Source organism: Zalophus californianus, chromosome 6, assembly GCF_009762305.2.
Source record: "Zalophus californianus isolate mZalCal1 chromosome 6, mZalCal1.pri.v2, whole genome shotgun sequence".
NCBI classification, from domain to species: Eukaryota; Metazoa; Chordata; class Mammalia; order Carnivora; family Otariidae; genus Zalophus; species Zalophus californianus.
Genome location: NC_045600.1, coordinates 62,295,669 through 62,303,096, shown reverse-complemented (window position 1 = coordinate 62,303,096; position 7,428 = coordinate 62,295,669).

Genomic DNA, 7,428 nt, shown 5'->3' with positions numbered 1-7,428 from the left:
TTCCCATTAGCAGGAGCAGAGCACCGCACTTAAGCCTAGACAAATCCCCAAATAGAGATAGATAGATAGATAGATAGATAGATAGATAGATAGATAGATAGATAGAGTGTGTGTGAGTGTGTGTGAGTGTGTGTGAGTGTGTGTGAGTGTGTGTGTGAGAGAGATTTATCTTCTGGGACCACTCCCAGTACCAATTCTATCATTCAGGACCCAGGCACCAATCCAAGTACCATTCTATCATTCAGGACCCAGGCAAGAGACAAACTACATAGGCATTTGATCAGGGAAGATTAATATAGAGGAACTATCTACAGGGAGGCTATACTCATAGAGAACAGGGCTAAGGAAGAGCAACCAAGGAAGGAACAAACGTAAAAGGGCAGCCCCTTCACCAGAGATCCCCAGATTCAGATATCTTTCTAGAGGACAAGCCTACAGCCCACTGGATGATGGAGGAGCACTCTAGATGCCTAGGGTCAGACCTGGTCCGAAGTGGGGGAGCTGAGGCTAGGATCAGGAAGCCTCTGGCTGGGTGCCCACAAGCCGAGCAGATGGGCTAGGGGCTGGGGACACAACTTGCTAGAGGGTGAGCACCTCTCAGTGTCCTACATAGTCCACTGACAGCCAGGAGACAAGCCCAGCAGGAAGGCGCCCCCGCCTCCTGCAACGTCCCTCCAGCACCCTCTACCGACAAATGTTGGCATTGTGCCGGCTGGCAAAGGAGAAAGGTTTACAGAGTCTAGCTCCACTGTCCAGGCAGAGAAGGGCACGTTTGGGGTGGGGAGGCAGTAAATTGGTAACTAACTTATTCACTCTCCATTGCACCCCCCTTTCCTTCACCCAGCTCTATAGCTGTCCTGGGGCTCTTGACCTGGCTCAGTACCCTAAACCTTCATTCCCAGTGGGGTTAGCCCTGGGCAGTGCTGTCTGGAGAGTGCCCCTGGAGCCATCTGCCAATCTGTATTATGGACCTGGTGGTCCCAGGACAGAACCCACGGGGAGCCCTAGATGTCTGCTGTCCATATTTCTCCACATCTTCCTTGGGCAAGGAAACTCTCCTTTGATAGTTTAATCAATCACTCCAGTCAACAGTGGGTTGTGTTGTTTTCAGTCACTGTTGCCCATTTACCCGGTATGACTCCTGAAGCCAGGACGGCCAGGTGGCTCTCTCAACATCCAAATTCAAGAGAAATATCACTGTGCCTCCTGGAGGAAGCATGTGGCCTTTGGGTGCGAACACCTCGGGGCTCGCAGAGCCCAGAATCACAGGGACAGGAAACACTTTGTAAGTGAGTTATCATATCATCATTAGATGGAGTGGAGGGAAAGGTACAGAGGGAAAAACCGAAGCACATAAAGGTTAGATACCTCGCAGAGGTTGCACGGTTTACAGACTGCTGATCGGGAACTCAAAACCACGCCTGGCTCCCAAATCCACGTTGTTTCCAATATACCATGTGGCCTCCTGGCTAATCTGCCAGGCTGCTGTCAAGTATGAGCGATGACCACGACATCAGACCCCGACCTCCGGGGCTCCATCTCAGCACCCAAGAGAATCACCTACACCTCACAGACACACGACGCCTGTAGTCGTGCTTAGCTGCCTGCAGCTTCCCCTCCCTGTTCGTGCTGCTCATCACCCCCAAAACAGCATTTACCCAACAATGTTGAGCCCGGGAGCCCCACCTGTGCAGCGAGAGGGCTCTCCCCTTATGTCAGAGTCGGACTTCCTCGGAGCTACGGGGCCAGACCTCCAGCAACGGTCTGACCACACTTCCCACCCGGTGCGTGGCGGACGCCGAGTCTGGCTCCAGGGCGGCGACCGTGATTTTGCAAGGAAGAAAAGGCACACAACAGGGACGAGCAGGAGAAACTTTAAGCTGCTGAGGGAGGAACCGCTGACCTCGGAGACCGCCTCCAAGCACTAGCGTGGCTGTTCGGGCAAAGAGCCGCAGCTGCAAAGGAGCCCTTCCACGTGGTGAGCTAACTAGCGCCTCTCCTTGGACGTGGTGGGCGTGACTGGCGCAGCTTCAAGACCTCGGCACTACGGTGATCTCTAACCCAGAGGCGCCCTAATGGTTGCAGGAGAAACACGTGGCTCAGATTTGGGGAAAGATCCGAACTAGATCCTACAGATCATGCTGAGTCTAACAGAGTCCTTTTTTTTTTTTTTTGAGAAGCAGCTGATCCTGATGTAGTTACTCCCTTTGAAGATGAAACTTCATAACAATACAACTTTGGAGCACATGGGTCAGCCCCAAGACCAGGCTCCACTGTGGGTTTTAGAAACATGATCTCATTTGTGCGGCTCTAAGTACTCACTCAGGGTCAGGCATGACTCATGTACTCATTCCATTTTACCACTGAGTCAAGGGAGGGACGAGGCAGAGCCCATCTTGGGAAATGGTGTAGAATGAGAACAAGTGCCCTGAGCTCTGGCATCCAGCTGGGTTGCCGCCACGCAACCCCCTGCATTCCTCCCTCCAGGTACGTGGAGACAGGCCCCCTTCCTGTCTGCTTCCTCCACGCCCTGCAACCCATGTCCTTCGTCTCTCGCCCTCAGACCCCAGATGTCCGCGGTGAACCTGATTCACAAATCAGGGCACGTGTGAAGCGACAAATAGGCAATGTACCATCATCTAAGTAGATCTGTAGTAAAATCTAGCTTTCACCTCTGAAGGGACAAGTGATTACAATGACTTCATTTCTGCTTTAAAAAAGAAAAGAAAAGAAAAGAAAAAAGAAAGGAAAGAAAGAGTGTGTGTGACCCTACGGGATCTGGAAGGGCCTGCACTGCCCACATCCCCTTTCTGAAGAAACAGCCTTATAGAGAACCCCATCCCCTCCACCCACGGCACTGGCAGACACCTGACCACAGAGTAGTCAGTCCAGACTTCCAGTCTGGCCCAAAAAGGTGAACTCTGCAAATTGTATTTTTTTCAGGAGAATTGGAAAACTGAAGGCAGCTAGAATGGCAGGTAGCTAGGGTATCACAGTCCGGAAGAAACTCTTCAGCCAAGAGAAGGAGGGCAAGAGAGGGGGGGTGGGGGATGGCTGCCTTGAGAGTTTCCTGAGTCCCTGGTTGCTTTCTAGGCTTCCAGAGCTAGTCCAAGGAGACTTCCCCTCCTCTTGGCCTGTTCTTGGATGTCCATGACATTTCCTCTTGAATTTCAACACTGTGATAGCACTACCTAGAGGGTGAACAAGGTCCATCCGTTAGCAGCAGAGCTTAAAGCAAAATCCTGGCCTCCAAACCAAAACCGATGTAAGGGCGATCATGAAAATACCCAACAATTGTATGGCAGAGGCCCCACTCATCGGAATGGAGGTCTTCCCCAGCAGACGCCAGCGGAGGTGCACCGGCCTCCAGCTTAAGGCGGGCGGTCGGTCATGGCCCTCGAAAGAAGGCCTTCGACAATGGCTTCACACCTCCCTAAATGAGATCATGCTGCAAGAGCTTACCATAAATTAGCAAGTGTGATCCGGTCTTCACATTTCTCCCACCCAGACTCGGCCCTTTTGGTATCACCCCACTTTCCACGGTGCCTGAAAGGAGTGGGGGTGGGGCCCTTCTGAAACACAGGGAAAATCTCCCTGGTCTGGCACACAGACCAAATCCTCAGGTGGAACTCAAGTAGTCACTTCAAATTTTGGTTGCTCTGTATCCACACGAGTTCGAATGAGGCAGGGTGTGGCCGTCAGAGCAGGGAGAAAATCTCTCTGAAGTTCTCAGGGGTGGGGGGGTGGGGGTGAGATTGTGGATAAAGACAGTGTCAGTGTCCCCGTTAAAAAGCAGAGGCATGCTGTCTCCCGTAGAGGAGGACCACTCACTCCTTCACATGATCCCTGTTGAGCTCTGCTAATACCTAAATATTTCATTTTGATTTTAAACTGTTGCAAACAATATCACTTACAGTATATTGACATTTTAAAATAAAACTGTCCTATTAATTCCCTTAATAAATAGAAGCGGATAGTGAGATAGAGTATGACCAGAGGTTGAGATGGGAGGCTGAGAAAATCTCTTTACGGAGCTGAGATGATCAGGATCCAGGCAAAGTAGGAGGGCAAGAATTCTCTAGGCAGAGGAAACCAGTACAAAGGCCCTGAGGCAGGAACAAGCCTGGCTTGTTTGAAAATCAGGATACTGTTAGTGTTGTGGACACATAGCAAAGAAAAGAGTAGTGAGAGGCTGTAAGAGAGAGGGATAGCCGGGGGGCTGGATCTTGTAGCATTCTGAAGGCCATTTGTGCTGATTTCTTTTGGTCCCTCCACACACTTCACCCCTATGCCCCTGTCCTGGGCTCCAGGAGCCTGACCTGTGTCTCTGTCCGTGGGCTTGGGTGACAGGTGACTTCTCGATGCGCTTAGCCAAGGGTCCACTCCAGCAGGTCTGAAGAGGAAAAAGCAGGAAGGTGGGATGTTTATTGCCCTGGCTCCCTTCTTGCAGGATCCCATGAGCCAGCTGGGTTCCTCCAGCGAAGATCCCAGCTCCTGTCAGGGAGCCTCTCCACCCCTGCCTCTGTTTCTGGTTACCACTTTCTTCCCCTGCCTTCCCCCTTCCCTTCGTGCCTGGGGTGATCCCACCTGCTGAGATAGCGGTGGGTACCTCTCTCTCTCTCTCTCTCTCTCTCTCTCTCTCTCTCTCTCGTGGTTTCCCTCCACCCTCCCCACATTGGGAAAAAGTCCCTTCACGTAACTCCTCTCCAGTTATCCCAACTTGCATGGGTCATCTGTTTCCTCTTGGGACCCTGCTTGGTACACCAGGTTAAAGTGCTTATATTGTATTAAGCGGTATTCTCAGATCCTTTGATAATTGTCCCCCATCCTGTGAAATTATAAAGCCATATCACAGTTCGTTTTTATTTTAGCTTTCGTTTCCAGGGCTTTGACGGGGTTACAGGAAATGCAATGACCATACACACGATGCATGATGGAGCTACGCGATGCTTGAGAGACAACTGGTCCACTGAGAACAAAATGCAGTTGGAGGCCATGGAGTTCAAGTCTTGAGCGGCATTCCCAGGCACAACCCTCTCTCTGGGGAATGCGGCCACAGTAGCTGCAGGGCCCGCTCCCCTCTGCAGGTTAAAAACTTCCTCTTCACCCTACTGGTGTTGTTTGGACAACTTTTGAGCCACAACCATATTTAGTCATATTTGGGGAGGAGGGAGGCAGGGGCGGATCAAAAGCCAAAAAGAAAAATAAAGACAGTATATTATATATACTTCCATAGCTGAGATCAGTTTACTCCTAGCATACGGGTCTGGGAAAGCCTCAGTCAGAGGTCATGTGGCCAACAAAACCAACCAGAACAGAAACCTTCTCCTTCAGTTGGGTGGACACTGGCTGCTTTCATTCATCTCAATCCAAGAGACATCATGTCCAGTCATGGCTTTGTCACTTGCTGGGAGCCTTAACTGGCTGCCGGGAAGACAGCCCATGCTAATCACTGCAAGTCACAGCTGTCTTGTTTTGTTTTTTTCTAAAGCGAGTTTCCTTCATCAAGATAACAGAAATGTACTGACAAAAGGAAACTTACAGACAGCCCAGAGGGGAAGCAGGAGGTAAGAGTGAATTGCCCAGTTAACAAGAGGAACATGTGCAGAGGAGAAAGTTTCCCTCCCCTTGGATGCTAAGCCAGGTTCCCAGCACCCTGAGCGGCTCCAGGACGGTACCCGGTCCCGGGGCCGTATGTTGTTACCAGACGCCGTGTTCACACCTTCTGAGAAAGCCAGGGAAGTCCAAGGGACGCGTGGGCTCAGGAAAATAAGAAGCGAAGAAGAAAGGATGTAGAGGTTGGTTAAAAATAAAACTTATCAGATGAGAATTAAGTCCGGAGAATGTTATCTCTCCCCACAGGAGGGTGGGAAATAAAAAATAGGCATGTCAAGGAGAACACAGGCCACAGGATGAATAAGCATAAAAATAGGAGGAAATGACCATGCGAACGTGCCAACTCTGCAGGAGGAGGGCCTTTCTTGAGGTTCCAGGACAGGCCAGGAACCCTCAAGGGGGTACCCAACAAATGGGCCAATGGACTGTTTCTCGCGCCAAAATAGATTTCTTTCCCTCTATCCCTCTTTCAAATCCCCCCCTCCACCCGCCATGTGCCTTTATTACCTTTTCAGAAAAAAATAGAGGTCTATGGAAAAGGTTCTTGGGGAATTCCTACTTACCAGCATTTTTATGGCAGGTAACCTCGTCCCCCATGAATTGTTCAAAAATCCAGAAGTTGGCAAGTGCTTAAGCCCTTCCCCAGCTGCTTGTTACTGCTTCAGTCGACCTTGCCCAGCCCTTAGGCGCTGGGCACAGCTGCTCACCCCCCACCCCCACCACCCACCGCTTGCCGGAGACCTACTCTGAGACCAACTCCCAAAGCTCCCTTTGCAACAGGCCGACCACACCCGGCCCCTGTTCTCTTCTAACTCCCGTTTCCCTGAAAGCTCAGGGATGATAAACAAAATGCTCCTTCCATTTCGCCGTCCCAAGTCACCTTCTGCCTTGTACATCCACCAGGCACCTGTCATTAAGGGTTACGCTGTTTTCCCTCAAAAAAAAAAAAAACCGGGCACAAAACAAAGACTCCTTGTTAAGTTAATTTTTAATGACCCAGTGTTTATCTGCTCCTAAAATTATGAATTTCATTCCACAACTGCTCTTAAATCTGCAATGCAAAATAGTGACAATACAGCACAACAACCACTCTCCGAGCTCCTTCTCTGCCTTTAAAAAAGGAATCACAAAAATGGTCTTTATAAATTTTCTGAAAAATCTCAGCACTCGGGAGCATGAGCAGCAACCACGTCCAAAAAAGCTGACTTTTCCAAGTGCGAAGTTTATCAAAGGTCAAACAAACAGGATTCAAGAAAGAAATCTGGTGCTTTTTCGACACTCAAAGTATTTAAGTAAGCAAAAGAGCTGTGTGAAAAAAATTTAAATGACATCCTTCTACAAGCCACCTTAAAAAGATTAGGCAGAGACTGCCCAAGTGTCTTTGAGAATTAAAAATGTTTCTAAATCCCCACTCAAGGTCACTCAGAGGTGATGAAAGTATTGCTGAAATGCAGGGGCCTTGCTCTGTCTTCTCCCTTAGTTTCTACTTATCAAATGGAGAATCATCAGTATCAGAACACTGACATCTCAGCTCGACCTCAACCCCAAATTGGGAAGATGCATCAGAAAGAAAAATCTGCTTTCCTCCCCCCGAGTCCATCAAAACAGGGACAGGAGGGCAGCATTTTGCACACTGCCCAAACATCCTGATGAGGCACTGTGGTCTGCTGGGAGGCCTCCAAGTGGCACCCAGGAAATCCACTGTTTTCCCTTTCGTGGCCCCGCCCTGCTCCTGTCTAGCGTGAGCCTGAGAGGCCAATGTTGGACACAGACCCAAAGTTCCTCCAGGATCCGGGAGAGGCATGCAGGAAA